The following is a 20,755-nucleotide window of genomic DNA, read 5'->3' as shown; positions in this document are numbered from 1 at the left end:
GCAAACTATAAAATATCTCAGCAGATTAAAAAAAAAACATTCTGCCTTAACTCTCAAATAAGAACAGCAGAATTGTGAATGCAATATCAGATAAATTAAAAAAGATTGCACTCTAAGCTTAAAAATGTACCTTATAGAATTATAACAAACAGCTGTAAAGATACAAAAACCTGGGGAAAAGGACACTTTAAAAGGTTTGACCCTTAAGTAAGCATGACAAACTACAGCATAAGCTATTGTGTGTCTATAAATAAATGAAAATGTGAGTCTACAATATTTAGACATCATTTTGGAAGTTCCTGAAATACACCAAGCTGTTCATTCCTGCAGCTGATTTTTTGCCACTGCTTCACATTATTTACCTTTTCAACCACAACTGCTCAGGCACACACAAAACCAGAGTGAAGCCAAGTCTTCAATGAATATATACCGACAAGCATGGAAAAAACTCACACACACACACACACACACACACACACTCTTGTTTTGCTATATGTAGTGAGGACCGTGTGTTGACTCCCATTGACTTCCATTGATTTTCAGTCATCTTCAACCCTTTCTATGCCCTAACCCAGACAATAACCCTAAACCTAACTATTACCAGTGCATGCCTAACCCTAACCTTAACCTAAAGTCAATTCACACCTTAGTCCTAAACCTAACCGTTAGCAAAATAGGTCGTGAGGACCAGCAAAATGTCCTCACTTTGGTACAAACGGTCCTCAATTTGATGGTGAAATCGGGAAAATGGTTCTCACTGTGATGCCAAGACAAGAACACACACACACACACACACACACTCTCAGACACACGCACACCTCCCCCCTCCCTTACACACACACACACAAAAGTAAACACAGACACAGTATACGGTTCTCAAAAATACATTAGAGCAAGCTGCTCCATGAAAGCTGCAATTCAGGTTGCCAATCTGGGAGCACTCAAGAAGCTCCATCAGATGTTTTCTAAAGAGCTTTAAGTAACACTCCTTTCCTGCACTGAATTAAAAAAAGAAAAAAAAACTATTCTGTAGTCCTTACCCGGGCATTTCCTTACACTCCAGCTAAACAACTATGTTGGTTGCTGCAAATTAGCACAGTTGTGAAGACAAAACCAAAAATGAAGACCTGCAGAGTGTAATATGCAGAGCAAATTATACCCCCGTTTCCTCTAAGACAACCAATCATCAAGAGAAGGTTCTGCACAGAAAACTAACTAATGCCTAAAGAACAACCTTATAGAAAATGTTAACAGTTCCTCAAAATTTCTGAAGAAGAAAAAATTAGGTTGAACACATCTGATAAAGTGGCTCCTGAGTATGTTTTTGTAATTATTAAATATTTTCACTTTAGTTAGACATGTACAACATATTTTTTGCAATGATTATTCTAACAGGAAAAAGGTTGGTTTAGATTCTACGATGGTACCTTTGAGTCATATGGAAATGCATACAGCGTGGCTCTAAAATGTAACTAAAATCAGAAATTCAACAGGAATTCAACTTTTTCATGGAACATTATCTACATTTTGAACTGAAATCCTGTTTTAATCTGTGTGAATAAAAAAAATGCTGCTCTGTTCTGACTTATTTATGCAATGCAAAACACACCTAAAGATGCAAAAGTAATTGTATTGTTTACAATGGGTGTGAGATTTGAGTAGATTCTTGTAGAAGTTTAATTATACAAAATTATACAACAAGTTTTGCTGAAGTTTTTTGTCAGCATGTATGGTTCTGTTTTTGAAAGCGTATTCCTTTTATTTTGAGTCTGACCATACATTTAATTTTGTTTTTCTGTTTTTGACATCTTTAACTAGTGAAGCTGAAGAGCGTGATTATTTCTTTTAACAAGAACCAGAAATGGATGTCTCTGTATTTTGCTTTCTTTGTACTTTGTACAGCTGTCTCTGTCTGTAGTGTCAGAATCCTTTGACAAATGAATAAAAGGGTCAAGCTACTTTCATGTACATGGAGCTGTGAATCCATCTGTTGGATGGAGACTCACCTGGACCAAAAGTTTTCTGTCTTTCATCTGTGAGTGTGTTTGCACTATATGGCTTACAAATACTTTAAATAGTGCTCCAGCTCAATGTAGAAACCGTGTGAGACAGGAAGCTATGCTGAATCCACACAGAGCCCTGTAGGCTGAGACAGGACAGGAGATTGTCAGAGGGATCCCCTGTTGGAGGAGGCTGGGGGGCTGCTTTCACTTTCTGATACACTCGTACACTACAACACCTCCTCCTTTAACACGTGGGAGTCATTAATCAGCGTTGGGATCTTGCTGAAAGACCAGTGAGCACCCAGCAAAGCGGCTCATCAATAATAACTCTATTTATGATCTTTTGTCTTTTCCTCAGAGATGAAATACTGTATCACTCCCCCAGCTCAAAGCAGCTCTAACCACAGGTCTTCCTGTGAGACCACCAACCACCCATCCACTGTGGCCACTGTGGGCATAGGGGTGTTGGTTCTTCCTGGGTAGGCTACAGACTGGTCTCCAGATGTATCAATGCTAGCATGGCAGACATGTTAGCAACTTCAACATTAAACTGATGAGAGACAACCTATGAGTGAAAGTCAGACATTTGTACACACGTCACACATCATCTGGCATGAGCTGCCAGAGGACACAACTGCATGAATGACAATTACAATTGCAAACATGGGCTGCCCTTGAACGCTGTAAACAAACAGCGAGAGATTCTGCAAATATGTGAAAACTGTAAACACAACTGAACAACTAAAGCTTAACTAAATATCATTCACTGATTATGGCACAATGAGTGACATCATGACTGACCTCAGGAATAGAAAGATACACTAAAACAGATGCCACATTTCTTATAACCTGTCACCTATTAGTGTTATAAAAACAAAGTGAAAACAATTAGGAACAACAGCAACTCAGCCTTGGAGTTGTAAGCCTCATAGTGGGGAAACAGCATGCTGAGATGCATAGTGTGCAGAAGTTGCCTAAATGTCTGCAGAAATGCTTGAAACAGACCTCCAAACTTTGTGTTGCCTTCAGATTAGCTCAAGGATAGTGCGCAGAGAGCTTCATTGAATGGGTTTCAATATCTGAGCCACTGAATTCAAACCTTACATAACAGCGGACCTGTTTTCTGATCCTTCTCTGTCTAGTAATCCTTTTGGATGAGTCTGTGTTTGACAGTTACCAGATGAACAATATTTGACAAACAGCATTGTGCCAAGTGTAAAAATTGGCGGAGGGCGCATTATGGCCAGGGGTTGTTTTTCAGCGGTTGGACTTGGTCCCTTTTGGTCCCCAATGAAAGAAGCAAACAAACACATTTTTCCCAACTATGTGAAAAAACTTTGAAGATTCAAGTTTTAAAATGTGTTTGGAACAGTAGACAAAACAAGGTCAATTAGGACATGGATGACTGCACAGGGCCCTAACCTAATAGTTCACCTTTAGGATGAATACAAGTGGAGGCTGTGAGCCAGGTTTGCTCATCCAGCATCACTGTCTGACCTCACAAATATTCTCTTGAAAGAACAGTCAAATATTCCCAACCTCGTAAACTTTCCCAGAAACGTTAAAGCTGATAGCTTCAAAGTGTGGGTTACCTCCATATCAAAGCCAGGGTATTAAGAATTCAATGTCATTAATGTTCATGTGTGTATAAAGGCAAGCATTCTAATACTTTGCAGAAATACTGTACATTAAAATGCAAAATCAGTAAAAAAAACAGTAAACTGACTCATTAGCAGTAAACAATACCAGGGTAGGTGGAAACAATTTGTTACCTTTCTGATACAAGTTCAATGTAGTCCTGACCAGTGGTGGATGGCCAATAGAAGGTGCTATGGCACTGCCCCACCACTTACCACATTACATTAAAATACAAAAACAAATATAAAAATGACATGATAAAATAAATAAAAAAAAATTTAAATAATATGCATATATGTTTAAGATGTACAAGATACACATTTTATAGTTATTTATGAGTAAACCTGATTGATGACGCCTTTCCGCTCTGGGGGCACAGAATCTTGTTATAAGTTGCATATGCGCAGTAGCTCCTTTTCAGTACAAGTAATAGGAGATTGACAGGTCAAGAGGCGGGAGTTGGAGGGACGGAGAAACAAAATAAAGAAGTTAAACAATTTAGTGAAATCTCTTAAACAAAACTTTTTCAGAAGAGATCGTATCAGAAGCTGTTCAAAGACAAATGGAGAGTCACTCTCTCTCTCTCTCTACATATATATCTATATATATATCTATATATAGATATATATATATAACTATAATTATAGCCCCAACAGCACTGGTCCAGACACCATAATTCAGAGCTTCGTGTTGCAAAATAGAAGAGAGCCAGAAAGAGAACAAGGGATTGGTGAGGGATGAACAAATGCTTTTGTATTGTTGGCTTCATCATAGTGTTATTACTGTCATCACAACTGAATTGTCACCGCTGCAACTGGAGAATGAGCTTGAAGATCTACGTTTTTGTGTCCAGTGCATCAAAGCGGATTGTAAAAAGTCCAGGTGAAGATCCTCCAATTAGTCTAATTACAGAAGGAACAGTGCTGTACATATTGAAAAAGAAGCATCAGCAACAGTGGGGCTAGTTGGAAAGTTGCAAGTGTTTACTGTTCCTATCACCCTAGGCTTAGTTTAGGAATAAATAAAGAGCGGTGGCTAATAAATTGATGTGTTTTCTCTAATCTTTGTTTGTTGTACTTCTTTGATGATTTGCTTTAGGTATCTGTGTGCATCTGTTGCGTATGTGAGAGAAAGAGAGCAAGCACATCTGTAGGAGCAGTGTTTACTTTTGCACCGGTGCATCATCATGTCCTTGCTTAAAAAGTGTATGCAGTGAGTATACACAACATTGTACTGCACAGACACTGATTTGTTTGTAAAACGGAGTCCTTAGAGTAAAGTGGATGAGATGCTGTGTGATTTTTGATTAAACACTTGATACTTGGCTTTTGAAGACACTTGCGGTAAAATATTGTGTTTAATAAAATGCCGTAATTCATATACTTATTCAGTTCCAAACACTTTTAAGGCATTGCAGAGTTTAATGATATTCAACATGTTCCTGTGGAGAACAGTCAGTCAGTCAGTCATTTTCTACCGCTTATTCCATAGCAGGTCACAGGGGAGCTGGTGCCTTTCTCCAGCAGTCTACGGGCGAGAGGCGGGGTACACCCTGGACAGGTCGCCAGTCCATCGCAGGGCAACACACAAACAACCACACACACACTCATTCATACACCTAAGGGCAATTTAGAGTGACCAATTAACCTAACAGGCACGTCTTTGGACTGTGGGAGGAAGCCGGAGTACCTGGTGAGAACCCACGTATGCACGGGGAGAACATGCAAACTCCATGCAGAAAGTCCCCTGGCCGTGAATCGAACCAGGACCTTCTTGCTGCAAGGCAACAGTGCTACCAACTGCGCCACCATGCAGCCCCCTGTGGAGAACATCCATCCATATTCTATACCTGATTGTCCTTGTAGTGTTGCCAGGGGGCTGGTGCCTATCTCCAGCAGCAACTCAAGAAGTACAACCTTACAAGTGTCTGCTGTTTTATCTTCTACACTGACATTATTCAGCCTGTGCACATCCATCACCGAGTGATTTGGCTCTTCCACAAAACAGAACATGTCCAGACTGTAACAAACAATTGGGTCTGCAGAGATAGGTTCAGGAGAAGGGCAGCTAACATATCTGCAGACCCCACATGTCCTGGACACTATAGGTCGGCGCTGCAGAGCGCTGTTTGCAAAAACCAGCCACAACAGAGCGTTTCTTCCCCCAGACTGTCTCTCTGAGGAACACAGTAAACACCAGCCTGAGTAGTCGGCTACTCTGCTGTGAGACAAAATAAGCACATTGCACTACCAAAATCTGTCTTTCTTTATAGATTTATATTTAATGTCTGCAAACTGTGTGTTTGAAACCAAAGCCAAATTCCTTGTTTGTGTACACAATCTTGGCCATTAAACCTGATTCTGAATAAGACAGTGTTTCAGGGTTTGAATGCTGAAATTCATTTGTTTCTGTTCTGCCTAAATTTAGGCACAGTTGTACATGATGTTCACAACATTTTGTTTGTCTCCATGAGCCCACCTCAAGCCCACGACAAAGCAATGTTTTTCCTCAGGCTCATTAACGGGGTTGATGGTGATTTACATGTTAAGTTTCTCAGGGATCTTGCACAACCAATCCATCCAAATTCGATCTGGGTTAAACAAAATCAGTGAATCAGGAGACACGATGCCCTGTGCTACCACCAGGATTCAGCTGAGGTTTTCTTGTTTAGCTGGAGTGAAACTTTGTTTCTCTTTTCTCACGTAATACATTAAGCAGAAAGAGACAAAGAGGGAAGGTTTCAATTCAGTTCAATAAATTAAGCAGAACAATTAGAATTGATTGTCGAGATTGACTGTCCACTTTATTAGAGGCTAACTGACCCACACCTGGCTTCATCATTTTTTCTGCAGCTCTCACTGTATAAAACCCCCCTTTGCACAAAAAGCCAGAGCTCATAATCATTCCTCTTCTTTGCTCTTTTTCTATTTTCTGATGAATATGTTCCCACTTCTTCGACACACAGCCCCCGAGGAGCAGCAATTAATATCTGCCTAATAGTCTGAAACTGTGTGAGTGTGTGAATGCTACATGTGTATGGAAGCCTGGAGCGACATCATGTCCACATTTACATGTTCTTGTATGAATTTCCTACAACACAGTTAAGAGCTGTACATTTAAATAAGACTTGTTTACCTATTCACATTACAACCTCTATAGGGCTGTCACCAATGGTGCAAAGTCTAGAACAGATGCACTGAGTTACTGTGACCCCAAACATGAATCGTGTGTGCTGTAAGACAAAAAGAAGACTGCGGTAGGATGGGCAAGCATTTTCCTTTCTTTTATAGTTTAATAAGTGCTTCAAATTAAGAGTAATCTGGAAAAATAGTATGTTTGCAGCTGTAAATGTAGTTTACAGTATTTAGTTACTACATTTGTAATGGAAGAGAAATAAAAACATCTGCTCAGCAGCTAATTATTGTCCTTACACTGCTTTAGAATTCAAAATAAACATAAAATAGCACATAGACAGACGTATATTTAGCAGCAGTCATTGCCTTTTACAGCTCTGACCAATGAATATCTTGACCAGAAGCTATTTTCTTTCCTTTGATGCTTTTTCCTCACCATCTACCTCTGATGCTTATTACTATTTGATGTAATATCATATATTTTTTATATTTTTATTTTGGTCTCAATGTGACACACCCAGTCAAACCAAGTGGCAGATATTTGTTATGCAATTTTCAAAATGATACACAACCAGTGCGCTGAGTAAGCGTACTTCAACCAGTGTGGCCCTTTTAACCACAAAAAAAACAGAGCGGCCCAGTTTTGCACTACAACTCAAACATCTGTCTGCCTAGACCAGGCTAAAGTTAGCCAACGCAGGAAAACAGACCCATATATTTCTTGAACACATTTTACCACAGCTCAACTGGGAAACTACCCAATAGGAGTAACCACAGATACTGTGAAATGTTCCATAAAACAGCAGATAAACTTAGACATGAAGAAACCTCAAGGCTCAGCCGCATGGCAGCTCAAATGAAAACACACAAATGAAGAAACAGATCTTCATTTTCCTGAATGAAGGGATGTCTAACACTCAGCCAGCAGCAAAAGTGTGTTTATTTTACAACCAGTATTGGCCAGAGCATTAGACCTAACAGAACCCATAACAGTTAAATAACACAGTCTAGTGAATGTTATGAGGTACAGTAAAAGGAACAGCAGTGTTTGGCAGATGAACCAATGAAGTTTTCCTAACCATAATAAAATTTCTTAATGATTGGTCTTCTTTGTAAGTATTCATAACCATTAATTTTTTTTCATATTTTGTTGTATTATAAAAACAAACTTGGGATTTTATACGATAGCCCAAGACAACTAGTGCATAATTGTGAACCGGAAAGAAATTGATTCAAGGTTTTAATTACATCTTATAACAAGTAAAAATCAGAAAAAAGTTGATATATATTTGTTTTTAGTCCACCTGAGGTAATACTTTGTAAAACCACCAATCATCACCAATTACATTACTGCAGGTCTTTTGGGGAATGTCTCTACCAGCTTTGCATATCTACAGACTGAAATGTTTTCCCCTGTTTTGCAAAATAGCTCAGGGTCAGTCAGATCTCTGAACCCTTTTTTTCTACATGTAATTAAGAATCTGTGGATTTTTGTTGGGATTTAGCACTACGATTAGGCCATTATAATGCCAACATATGCTTGAATGCTATACCATTCTGTTGCACCTCTGGATACATGTTCAGGTTCATTGTTCTGCTGGAGGGAGAACCTCTTCCCCAATCTCAAATCTTTTGTAGCATTTAACAATGTTGTTTTTTTTATTAAAATTTTTTTTCCAGAGTCCTAAATTTGTGCAGTGTTGTTTTCCACCACACATAGCACTGAGACATGCTGGTGGACTGAAAAGTGCAGTCCTTCACAACTTTGCTGCATCCCTGACATGTCATGTAGGTAGGCAAAGTTTATTTGATAAGTGGCTTTCACAGACAAAACTAGCCTAAAGTACTGTACAGAAATGGTAGAGCTGAGCTGGATAATGTTTCTACCTTGGCTATCGTTGCAGTGGTGGGGGGATGCGGTGGTGGGAATGTGTGATTGTGACTGTGTTTGCCTGTCAGGTTGGGTCTTGGGCTGCTCCCTCTCCTGGATCAGTTTAGGCCACCCATCAAATGTGGGGCCTATTCCCTCCCCGCCACACTACCTGCCGGTGGTTGGTGTATCTGCCCGCCAGTGTACTTGTGGTTCTCGGTATACGGGGCTGGGTGCTTTGGTGTGTGCTAGCTTACTCCCAGTGGCTGCTTGCCAGGGCTTGGACCCCTGGGCTCTGTTGGGCTCCTGCTTGGGGAGTGATGTATCTTGGGGTCCCGGGTCTCTGGGTCCATGGCTGAATCTGCTCGGGCGTAGACGGCTGGTGGCAGGGCCTGTGGGCTCGTCACTGCAGCTCCCTGGGGCTTCTGCACTGTGGCTGCTGGGTGGATCCCCTGGGACTTCCCTGCTCTTCTCTGGGGGGGTGTGGTACTCTCGGCGGTGGTTCTCCTGGGGTTCCTGTGCTCTGGGGGGCCTTTGGATGTTTGTGGCTTGTATCTCCTCTGTATCTGTCCCAGGTCCAGGGGGTCAGGTCTGTGGATCCTCACACTCACTGTTGCATATTTTTATGGAGAAACCTTGTATATACAAGTGCGCTCACACTCAGACGCACTGGTGTTTAGATTCAGGTGTTAACAGATACACAAATATTCTATATTGAGCCGCATTTACCACTAAATACATTTTGCATTCATAAATACCGAGCACTTTTCGGTAAAAAAAACTGGCAATATGAACATTTCTGCAGGTATAGAAGCAAGCAGGGTGTTATCTTGTATTCTCTTCATCCTTCCTTCTTTCCTCCATTCTATTCTCCTTCTCTCCCCTTTTTCTTTTTGCCAACCCTTTCTCTCTTTCGTGCCTCTTTTATTTTCCTTTTCATCTCTGTCTCTGTGTTCGTAACGTCTGAAATAATCCCAAAGCAATTTCTAAAAAAGTTTCTCATTATAAATATCAAGCAGAGCTTTAAAGTGTTAGCTATAATGCTCCACTTGTGAAAGTAAATCTGTTGGGATTTTTCTTGGCACTCAGACAACAATCTGAGTGCTACTCTGCCAGACAGGACACGGTAAAAAAACAAAACAAGGTAATTGCTAGAAAGCCAATCGCTGATCTGAGATGAGCAATGCACTAGGGTAGATAGTCTATCCAGTTGATGAGGCTTAAAAGACGCATATAGCTGAACATCGTCTGCATAAAAGCAATTTAAAGATTGAATGATGCCAGCTAAATGAAGCATGTAAAAGGCAATGATAAGGGAACCGGAACCAACCCCTGTGGAACCCCACAAGTTAGAGAGGCGATCTTAGAAAGAAACGTGTTTGCCATAACAGAAAGAATCAATCCAGTGCAAACCCAGGGGTATCAGCTGAAACCGTCAGCCGACTGAATAAAATATTATGGTCAATAATATCAAAGGCTGCAATGAGATCAAGAAAAAAAAATGGAACAATTCCCTGCATCAGAAACCATTAAGAGATTAATATAAATCTTTAAAAGAGCGATCTCAGTGGAGTGGAGTTTTTGAAAGCCAGACTAGAAAAGATTTTTAAAAATCTGTGACTTTCATTGCAGAGATCTGGCTTTCTACAACAGTTTTAATGATTTACTAGGAAAAGACAGTTTTGAAATGGACAATAATCACCATCAAAGCTCCCATCTTGATATGGTATTTTTAGTAGTGGAGTTACCTCAGTGTGTTTAAAACAGAATGGAACGCAACCTTGCCTTAGAAAGGTGTTAATTATTTACAACAATGAAGGACCAATGCTGGTGAGACTCCCAGACAAGACAGAGGGAAGTAATATCTCTAATGAGCAAGATTAGTGTTTCATTTTGCCAATAAATGTAACTTGAGTCATTATGTTTAATTGCCGAAAAAAAGGAAAATGACTCCAGGCACTGAGGACCATCGACATAAGGAAAGGAACTCAGGAAGATCTAAGATTTTAAGTCCATCACCTTATTTACAAAATAATTGAGAAATGTGTGGCAGTCATAATCAGAAAGTAAAAGAGGATGCTGAGGTGGAAAAGACTTAATACTGTTATTAGTGCCAAATAACAGCATAGGGTTTTTCTGCTACAAATTATGAGATTACTGAAATAAGAGGATCTTACCTCTTTCACTCCCTCCAAATCATTCTTTTTTCACAGAAACATAGAAGGCCTCGAGTCAGATTGTTTAACCAGGGTGGGCAAGAAATAACAAAGCCATGACTAGTTTTGTAAGGAGCAACTTGATTAAGAATGGCAAGACAGTGTTCATCACAACAGATGAGGAGGAAATGATAACCATCAAAAACGTGCCTGTGCTTAAAACAAACTTGAGACAAAGACTCTGACTTTTGATCCCTGAAGATAACTTCATTTAAGTGAAAATGATCAAGAGTAACACCATAAGTGAATGTCCAAGGTGTGCCCTGCAGTATGAGTAGGGCCAGATACATGTTGAGCAAAGTTGAAAGAGTCAATGAACTGAGGAACTCCCTTGTAATACTATTTGATGAACATGTGGCATGAATATTAAAGTCTCCGACAGTGATGCCTAATTTAAAAGTGGAAGATAAAGAGTCTTGGAGGTCCCACAGAAAAGATGCACCAGATTTAGGTGGACAAATAAATAAAATACCATTTATGGGCCGAGCTCATCTAATGTTTTATCATAGTAATGTTGACAGAACTATAGGAGCTTGAAGAGACCATCTGGGATAAAAATATCATTTTGAAAGTTACAGCTGTCCGACCTCCCCTGCGATAAACCGTAAGTGTGCAGAAGAATGAACAGTCTCCAGGACATGGTTCTAACAGATGTGGTACTTTATTTTCATGCTGCTAAGTCTCACAGATAAACATAAAGTCCAGCTCCTCACTAAAAATAAAAAATGTTTGTAATAAAGTGGGCATTAATTACAATCATTTTAATGGAGAGATCCACATGCCAGGTGCAGAAGGGGCTGGACCAGAGTCCAGCAGGTAAAGTAAGCTTTGCAACAAATCAGGGTTCCTGCTACGTTGAACCGACACTTTCCACACTTTCAGATAGCAGTCTTGGTTGTAAATACAAGGGAGCAAGGAGATTAGTCCAGTCCCGACTATTCTTAGGTGAATCAGCCTGGCAACAGCCTAGCGACGAAGCTTCTGCAGATTTGCTTTTCTATAAAGCCAACGAAGCAGAAAAGGAAGCTGGTTCTCTTAACTCGCTTCCTCTGATGAGTTCTCTGAAGTAAATGCAGATTAAACGGCAACATTGGGAGTATTCCAGGCACCATACCGCATTCAAGAGGTGATGGAAAGATAACGCTGTTTTGTTCACTCTGGATGTGACCCATTAGAGATTTGATTGCACGTTACAGGTGGTGATTATATGTTTGTACCGAGGTGACACTAGGCAAAAATGTAACAAAAACAATGATTAAACATAAAAAATAGACATGAGGCTGTTTGTCCAATAATGTTTTCTAACAGGTCTACTGGCATTAGTTTAAAGCAAACAAAACTTACTTTCGATGACTATGTCAGTGGTATTTTATGAAAAAAGAAATATTCCAATAACCAGATTCAGAAACAACATTAAAAAACAATTCACAATTAGCTTGTTTTATCACACAAGTCTAAGAGAATCAGTCAGAATAATTAGTAATCAATAGTTTTGGCTTTGTCTTTTATGCTCTTTTATTGTAGCTAGAACATAATAAAGCCTTCCAAATATTCCCAAGAAGATACCCTGACCACATTGTTTAGATTGTTTAAATAAAAAATGAGCAGACATTTTTATACTATGCAACCAGGCATGCCAGTGTGAACTGCATATGCAAATATGTGTGCTCTGGGGAACAAGATTAAGTCAGTCAGAGCTGACTGGACAAAGATTTTGCCATCAGGCTATTTAAAATGTTCTCCTCCAGATAAGAGACCTTAATCCTTCCAGCTTGTAAAGAGGAGAAATCAGGCCAAGTCAGAATGAGGTACCAGCATGCCTCTCCAAACACCAATGCAATTATCATCTAACATGATTTAACAATTAAGTACAAAGCCCATGCTAGTTAACTTACTCTAGTGACAGAAGCATGCAATTTTTACACAAAACATGCATGACAACAGAGACCATTAAAAGGCAAACAATGCCTAAGAAGCATGATGGATGGATATCGGATAAAGCCATTTGTCTTTAGAACAGATGACAGGAGGACAGTGTTCAAAAACAGGAGCAGTTTTTGTTATTTTGTGTGGTAAAATGATTAAATATTGAAAGTGGCACCCAAAAACCTTCTCATCTGTCTGCATCTTCCTCTCCACATAGAAACAAACGTGTAAACACCCACTCCTCCATTCAAGTAAACATGGTATCCCACTAAGATGGTTTTAAGTGGGCAGATAATTGTAGGTCCTTAAATAAAAAGAGTAAGGTGAATAGCCAGGCAGGCAGGATCCAGGAATAGCTCCTGGTCTGTTTGCCTTTCAGGAAGAGTAGCTGACTTTCTCTCATACTGCTTCTTATAACTTAGTAAAACATAGAAACTTGTGTTCTTCTGATCACACACATATTAGACAAGAGTGACATAAACAGATTTAGAGTCCTCAGCTTGCAGCGAAAGAAGGAGCAAGAGTCCTGCTGGCATGACATTAAAAAACAATCATGTTGGTCTTTTCAGCACATCACCCCACTTGTTGGAAGTCGCTGTCAATGTGTCCCTGTAGAATCAGTTACTGTCAGTGTGATGGTTCTATGGATATGCTGTGGCAATTCTGGGCTAATAGTTAGGTGGTGTACAATGCAGTGTGTAGGCATCAGAGGTTGAACCACTATTTCTTTACACTAAGGGAAACAACTAACCGATAAGTAAGCAAATCCCAAAATATAGCTTGTTTCATAGGAAAATCTACAAAATCTATCCATTTCTCCATTTTATGCTCTCACTTAACCTGAGCACAGTCGAGAACAAGAACAAGAGTCAGATACACCCTGAACAGGATGCTGCTTGACTCAAATGCTGTGTTTATGCTGTTTCGACAGAAGGTCGGTTGGTTTTCACCAAGAACTGGATCCAAACCTTTGACCCAGTTTCTTGGATTAGAGAAGACAACATGATTCTTCTTAGACCACCATTTTGAACCATGGAATGACCTGATCAGATTTTACTAAACCAGATGAAAGAAGAAATGGCTAGATTATAAAACAATGCTTTGTAATAATGTTAACATAGATATGTTATAAAGCTGCATGATATGAGAACAACACAGAATTGCATTCTGTTTTGCATCACCAAAACTGAGACGTGACAGATGGAAAATATGCAAGTTATATTCTAAAACTGTGGGGTGAAAACCAACCAAATTTAGGGCATATTGCTAGTTGAGCCTGGGCTCAAATATGGACTGATCCAGGCCTAGGTTGATTTACCACAGGTTTAGGTTATGCGTTTGACCCGGGACAATGAGTTAGTGTCTTAACACCAAAAATGGGGTAATTGTGACTAATGTCTGACATTTACCAAAGAGTGGACTAAAATGATAACCCAAAACCTGAATTACTAAACCATTAATATTTAGCTTAAAATCTTATCTTTTGATCAACTGTACCCCCTTAAAATTCGCAAGGTCACAGCTGAGGCAGGGTACAACATGGACAAGTCCAGTCACTGTACAACAAACAGACACATAGAACAAACAATAATGCACTCACTAACTCAGATGGTGAGAAAATCTCTGGTCATAGACTTAGTAAATCCTTGTTATGTTGTTGCAAAGTGTGACAGGTGGATTGACAGCTGATTGACTGTTGCAACCAAAGATGACCTGCACCAACTATCCAGCAGTGTCATAAATTTTATTTGCGACATTGTGTGGAGACAAATCGTACACTCTGACATCCTCTATCATATGGTCAGGCAGGAGTCAGGAAGATAGAACATCAAACATGCACACTGATATATTTTATCCCATACAATGTACACTCACCGGTCACTTTATTAGGTACACCTGTCCAACTGCTCGTAAACGCAAATTTCTAATCAGCCAATCACATGGCAGCACCTCAATGCATTTAGGCATGTAGACATGGTCAAGACGATCTGCTGCAGTTCACACCAAGCATCAGAACGGGGAAGAAAGGTGAGTTAAGTGACTTTGAACGTGGCATGGTTGTTGGTGCCAGACGGGCTGGTCTGAGTATTTCAGAAACTGCTGATCTACTGGGATTTTCACGCACTACCATCTCTAGGGTTTACAGAGACTGGTACGAAAAAGAGAAAATATCCATTGAGCGGCAGTTCTTCGGGCGCAAATGCCTTGTTGATGCCAGAGGTCAGAGGAGAATGGCCAGACTGGTTCGGGCTGATAGAAAGGCAACAGTAACTCAAATAACCACTCCTTACAACCAAAGCATGCAGAAAAGCATCTCTGCACAACATTTCGAACCTTGAGGCGGATGGGCTACAGCAGCAGAAGACCACACCAGGTGCCACTTCTGTCAGCTAAGAACAGGAAACTGAGGCTACAATTTGCACAGGCTCACCGAAATTGAACAATAGAAGATTGGAACAATGTTGCCTGGTCTGATGAGTCTTGATTTCTGCTGCGACATTTCTGATATCCTGGATCCATGCTTTCATGTTGTTGATGCCAAATTCTGACCCCACCATCCAAATGTCAAAGCAGTGCTTCGCCAACACTGTTTACAGTGGGGTTGGGACGCTGCTGACCTCGATTGAGGACATTATCAGGCGGTGGAAGGAGTACTTCGAGGATCTCCTCAATCCTGCCATCACGCATTCCCTGGTGGAAACAGTGGTTGGGACTCGGGGTTGGAGTCTTTCATCACCCAGGCTAAAGTCACCGAGGTGGTTAAAAAGCTCCGCGATGGCAAGGCTTCGGGGTGGATGAGATCCGCCCTGGGTACCTCAAATCTCTGGATGTTGTGGGGCTGTCATGGTTGACACGCCTCTTCAACATTGAGTGGTGGTCGGGGAGAGTGCCTCAGGACTGACAGACTGGGTGGTGGTCCCCATTCATAAGGGTGACCGGTGGGTGTGTTCCAACTACAGGGGGATCACACTCCTCAGCCTCCCTGGTAAGGCCTACGCCAGGGTATTGGAGAGGAGAGTCCGGCCGATAGTCAAACCTCAGCTTCAGGAGGAGCAGTGTGATTTTCGTCCCGGCCGTGGAACACTGGACCAGCTCTATACCCTCTACAGGGTGCTCGAGGGTTCATGGGAGTTTGCCCAACCGGTCCACATGTGTTTTGTGGACCTGAAGAAAGCATTCGACTGTGTCCCTCGTGATGCCCTGTGGGGGGTGCTCCAGGAGTATGGAATCAGGGGCCCTTTATTAGGGGCCATCCGGTCCCTGTACAAGCGGAGCAGGAGTTGGACCTGTTCCCGGTGCATGTTGGACTCCGGCAAGGCTACCCTTTGTCACCGGTCCTGTTCATAACTTGTTGGATGGGTGCAAAAACTTGTTATCACTCATGTAAAAACCTTGGGTTGGAAGGCACCTGCACTATGCCTTCCTCCCTGTGTGTGTGAGATCATTGTTATCTCTGTGTGAACCAGCCTCCTTTCCGTCTCACACACATACACCCTGTCTGAACTGTCTGTTGAACTGTGTATATAAATAAAGAGATAGGGTGTCAAAACTTTGTAGTTTCACTGCAAAGTGGGCTACCCTTGTCACAAGTAACTCTGACTGTATCGTTCTTACCTCTGAGTTGACTAAATAATACCTCACATTTATTGGTCCTTCGAAGCCGGATTAATTCAATAACCTTATTTCTCTTTGCTTTAACAGTGACTCTGGGATCCGTGGGGGAAGCCTGACGTCGAGCGAAGCACCGCTGCACAGCCTCCTTTAGCCGGAGTGGCTGAAAGTCCCGGTGTGTGTGAATTCACACCTGGCCAGTGGGTTATTGCCTTCCTCTGCGCGGGGTGACTCTCACAGGGTCCAAAGAGTCACCAAGAAGTCAACTCCGAGGTGAGACAGTTTTAAAATACAGTTCATAGGAAAAGTACTTAACAGTCGTTGGTAGTGCGTCGCCGGTAAGGACGCTGCATTAGGATGGTTTTATTCCACCGTGAAAGGAATAGTGACAAATTTGGTACAATTCCGCCGTGAAGGGGATTAAAGAAAACGACTGAGGATTATTCTCCTGAGAGGGAATAGAGTAAGCGCTATATAAATAAAAGAAGAAAAGTACTTAAAAGTCGTTGGTAGTGCGTCGCCGGTAAGGACGCTGCATTGGGATGGTTTTATTCCACCGTGAAAGGAATAGTGACAAATTAAGGTAGGGCCCCGCCAAGAAGGGGGCCAAATAAAACGACTAAGGGTTATTCCCCTGCGAGGGAATAGAATAAGCGCTATACAAGTAAAAAGAACGGAGTAAATTGAGCTCATAAAATAACACCAAGTTAACTTAGAAAAATTACAAGGTACCTGAAACTAACTGTGTGACTGTGTTGTGTGTGTTTGGAGGACTAAGCATTTTAATAGAATCATAGCAGGATTCTGCTAGTCCTGTGTTTTCTTTTGCCCAGATTAAAACTACGTACTGGTGACTTTGGAGATTCAGGTCGGATTTCATTCCAGAAAATTAACACCGCTGCGAATTAGTCGCAGTAGAAGGCCGTGTTAATGTCCTCTCCTTAAAGTCTCGTGCCAGTGACCTTTTATCTGGGACATTTATACTATAATTAAACTAACATAAAACATAATGGGGAAGAAACAAAGTAAACTAATTGACTTAGAATGGGAGGTAAAGTTTATGGAGAACTATGTAAAAGGAGCAGGTATGATCTGTCATAGATGGAATAAAAAATAAAAAACATGGGTTTTTGGGCAAATTAGATACAAAGGATGTCTTAAAATTACAAGGGGATCTAAAATTAGCAATAATGAAAACTAAAAAGAGAAAAATAACAAAGAACAATGGGGGAAGAACAGAAAAAAATCTCTGATTTAACAGAAATATGTGCACGATGGCATAAAAATACGGATTTTCAGGTAACTTAATTATCACTGAAATCCTAAAACTACACGGGGATCTTAAACTGGAGATTATGCATTCAAAAGATTCAAGAGACAATAAAAAACCTTGCCAGGTTATAATTTCAAAGGGGACTTTTCAGTCCCTGAGTGCTCACAGTTGATAAACAGGTTAAAACAAAAAGATGAATTAAAAAAAACAACAATAAGAGCAGCTTTTAACTGACATAGCCATAATACTGAGGCCTTAAGAAAAGCACAGAAAAAAAACTTTCAGCTTAACTGAAAACAAATAAAGGGGGGGGCGGACTGCCACCCATCCCAGTTTAGAATACCAAGGTAGCCCCAAATTATAAAGACTAAGAGGTGGTTTTAGAGGACGTGGTAAAAGAAGTTAAAAGAGGAGGTGACAATGTGGACAACATGGAAACTGTCCAACTGGACAACCCAGTGAACAATGACTAGAGTTGTTAAAGAAGTAATCTGAGAGTAAAAGATTTTGTAGGCAAGCATTAGTGAGAAACAGGTGCTTTAAAAATCATTCTATGGTGTTATACTACCAACAATATCATGATAAAATGCAAAAGATTCATTTTACAGGGAAATAATTCCATATTTGGCTCAGATTGTGTGCATTCTTGATTTTTCCTCTTTGAGAGAAGTTAAATTTCAGCTCTGTGAAACAACCTTGACAAAGAGATGTAGCTGCCTGAAAACAAAGATAAAACTTCTGCAAACAGCAGAAGTCTGTCTCTGCTGAAAGGTCTGAAAAAAAAAAAAAAAATTGTAACTCTACCCTGCATGTGTCAAACTCAAGGTCCGCGGGCCAAAACCGGACCCCAGAAGTTTAGTGATTCTCTAGAAGTAGAGCCTTTTAATATGGTGATTGTGTGCTTGAATGTTATTTTGTCAATCAATAAGCAGTTTTGTCTACATTCTGCCACAATCTGCCTTTTGAAAATGTTTTGAATCTTGCTCTTTATGTATAAAAAAAAAAAGAAAGAAAAGAAAAATTGGCTAAAGTCTGCAGACACAAAATGAACTTGGATTGAAGCTCTAACTAAGTTTATTTAATCTGAGATCTTCTCCAAATGCAACAGTATATGTCAGTCTACATGAGATACTAACAACTTCACCTACTGGTATAATATAAAGATCTGATTGAATATGTGAAACAAACAATGATGAAAGTTTTTCAACAGGTGATGCTCATCCAGAAGGAAGACAGTGTTCCTAGGAAATGCAGCTCATTCATTAATAATCAATTTTTCTCCTATAGGTGGAAGTTTTGCTGACTAATCATAGGCTGGATCTATGAAACATTATGTGCACAGAACAAATGACCAAGGTTCTGACTGACTTATGAACCTCACTGACCTGACAATGATAACATGACACCCAACAGATAACACCTTTAAGGTGGACCCACTAAGACCACCTTATTGATTCTTGGTGAATAAAAAAAAAAAAATTGAAGCGTTCAAAACAGACCTTGTGGAAACAAAAGGGGTTATGAGGAAACGATGTGCATTTTAAGAATAATAGAAGTCAAATTATGTTCAAATTTTTGCAAATAAAATTACTCTGACAGAGAAATAAGTAAGTAGTGTGTGAATGTGTGTGAATGGGAATGACTGATTTCATTGTAATGCATCTTTGAGGGACCTTAAAAGCGCTAATAAAGGTCTGATGTTCTGATGATCTTTGCCAAATTTATATCTTAATAAGGTTTCCAGAATCTTTTTCGAAAAATCATATAAAGATGGCAAAGGTTCTACCTGTATTGAAAATACTGATAACCATAAGAAAGTTCATAGACCCGTCTTCAATTTTTCATAATTCTTTTACAAACAGGTTATTTAAACTTTCATGTGGCCAAATGTCTGTGTTTGACTTTCTGTTTTTGTGAAATAAATGTCTGTTTCATGTTATGTAAAAATTAGAGTCCTCAACATACCATAATAATATTAGGTCAGTTCTCTATGGTAAAACAAAAAGATTTTAACAGATGTTTAGACTTTTTCCAGTCAGGTTCAAAATGATTGAATTAGACTCAAACTTAACATAAGATGAAATGAACCTTAACAGAATTACTGGATTGGACTGAAATAGATAAAACTTTAGTTAATTGAAACAAACTTTAGTTACTTGAACTAAATACAAAGCTGACTGAAACTGTATGTTGTATCTATAAAACTGGGTAAGATTATAAGATATAATATGCCCTTCATTTTTTGTGTTCATCAGTGAGTGAGTTTTTATTTTTAATAAGAACTAAACCAAGCATTATTTATAATAATAGCAATTACCAAAAATAGTGATCTCATTTTTAAATGTAATAAGGACTTACTTTATAAAATATGATAAAAAAGAATAATAAGAATTTGGAAAAACAGAGGCTTTAAACCTCTGCAGGAACAGCACTGACACTGTCAAAGGTAGATCCTAATACAGGAATCTGGAAGCTCATTCTGGCGTGGACAGTCAAAGTCCATCCAAGGACACATTTAGATGAGGCAGAGGGACAAATACAGGGCTTAGCTGAGAGCACAGAGAGCAACATGCATCCTGCCCTAGCTGCTGTCCCACCTGAACTGTGGTCCCAATTATCAACTGATGTAGGACTTATAAAGGGGTTCCCACCATACAAGGTTAAACTAATATCTGAAAAAAGGCCATTAGTCCGCCAATACCCCTTAAAGCCAGAAGCTGAAGAAGATACTAAGCCAGTAATACAAGATATGTTGAAGTCAGGAATATTAAGAGAAGCACCTGACGCTACATGCAAGACATATCACACTGACATCACTATTATTATCACAGCCAAACATAACTCTAAAAAGATGTGCCCTTTAAATCCAAGTACTCTAATACCTACTGCAGAAGATGGAAAACCACATTCTTATAAAGCAAAAGTTGAAGAAGACACCAAACCCAGACAAGACATTTCTCAAACCCTTATACCAGATTCATGTGTTGTGTTTGTAGATGGCTCAGCATCTAAAGATGAATATGGAAAGAATAGAGTTGGTTATGCAGTAACAACCAGCGATAGGATAATAGAAGCTAAATTTC

General features: G+C 39.9%; 1 protein-coding gene across 2 annotated transcripts in view; it reads right to left on the bottom strand.

The window, feature by feature from the left end:
* The window catches only part of LOC124863683 (zinc finger protein 385C-like), a 213,753-nt gene that overhangs the window by 146,114 nt on the left and 46,884 nt on the right, over positions 1 to 20,755 (bottom strand). The gene's annotated exons all lie outside the window — the stretch shown is intronic.

The sequence above is a fragment of the Girardinichthys multiradiatus genome, chromosome Y (genome assembly GCF_021462225.1).
Source record: "Girardinichthys multiradiatus isolate DD_20200921_A chromosome Y, DD_fGirMul_XY1, whole genome shotgun sequence".
NCBI classification, from domain to species: domain Eukaryota; kingdom Metazoa; phylum Chordata; class Actinopteri; order Cyprinodontiformes; family Goodeidae; genus Girardinichthys; species Girardinichthys multiradiatus.
The sequence above is the reverse complement of the archived record's forward strand: the minus strand, read 5'-3'. Positions and strand labels throughout refer to the sequence as shown.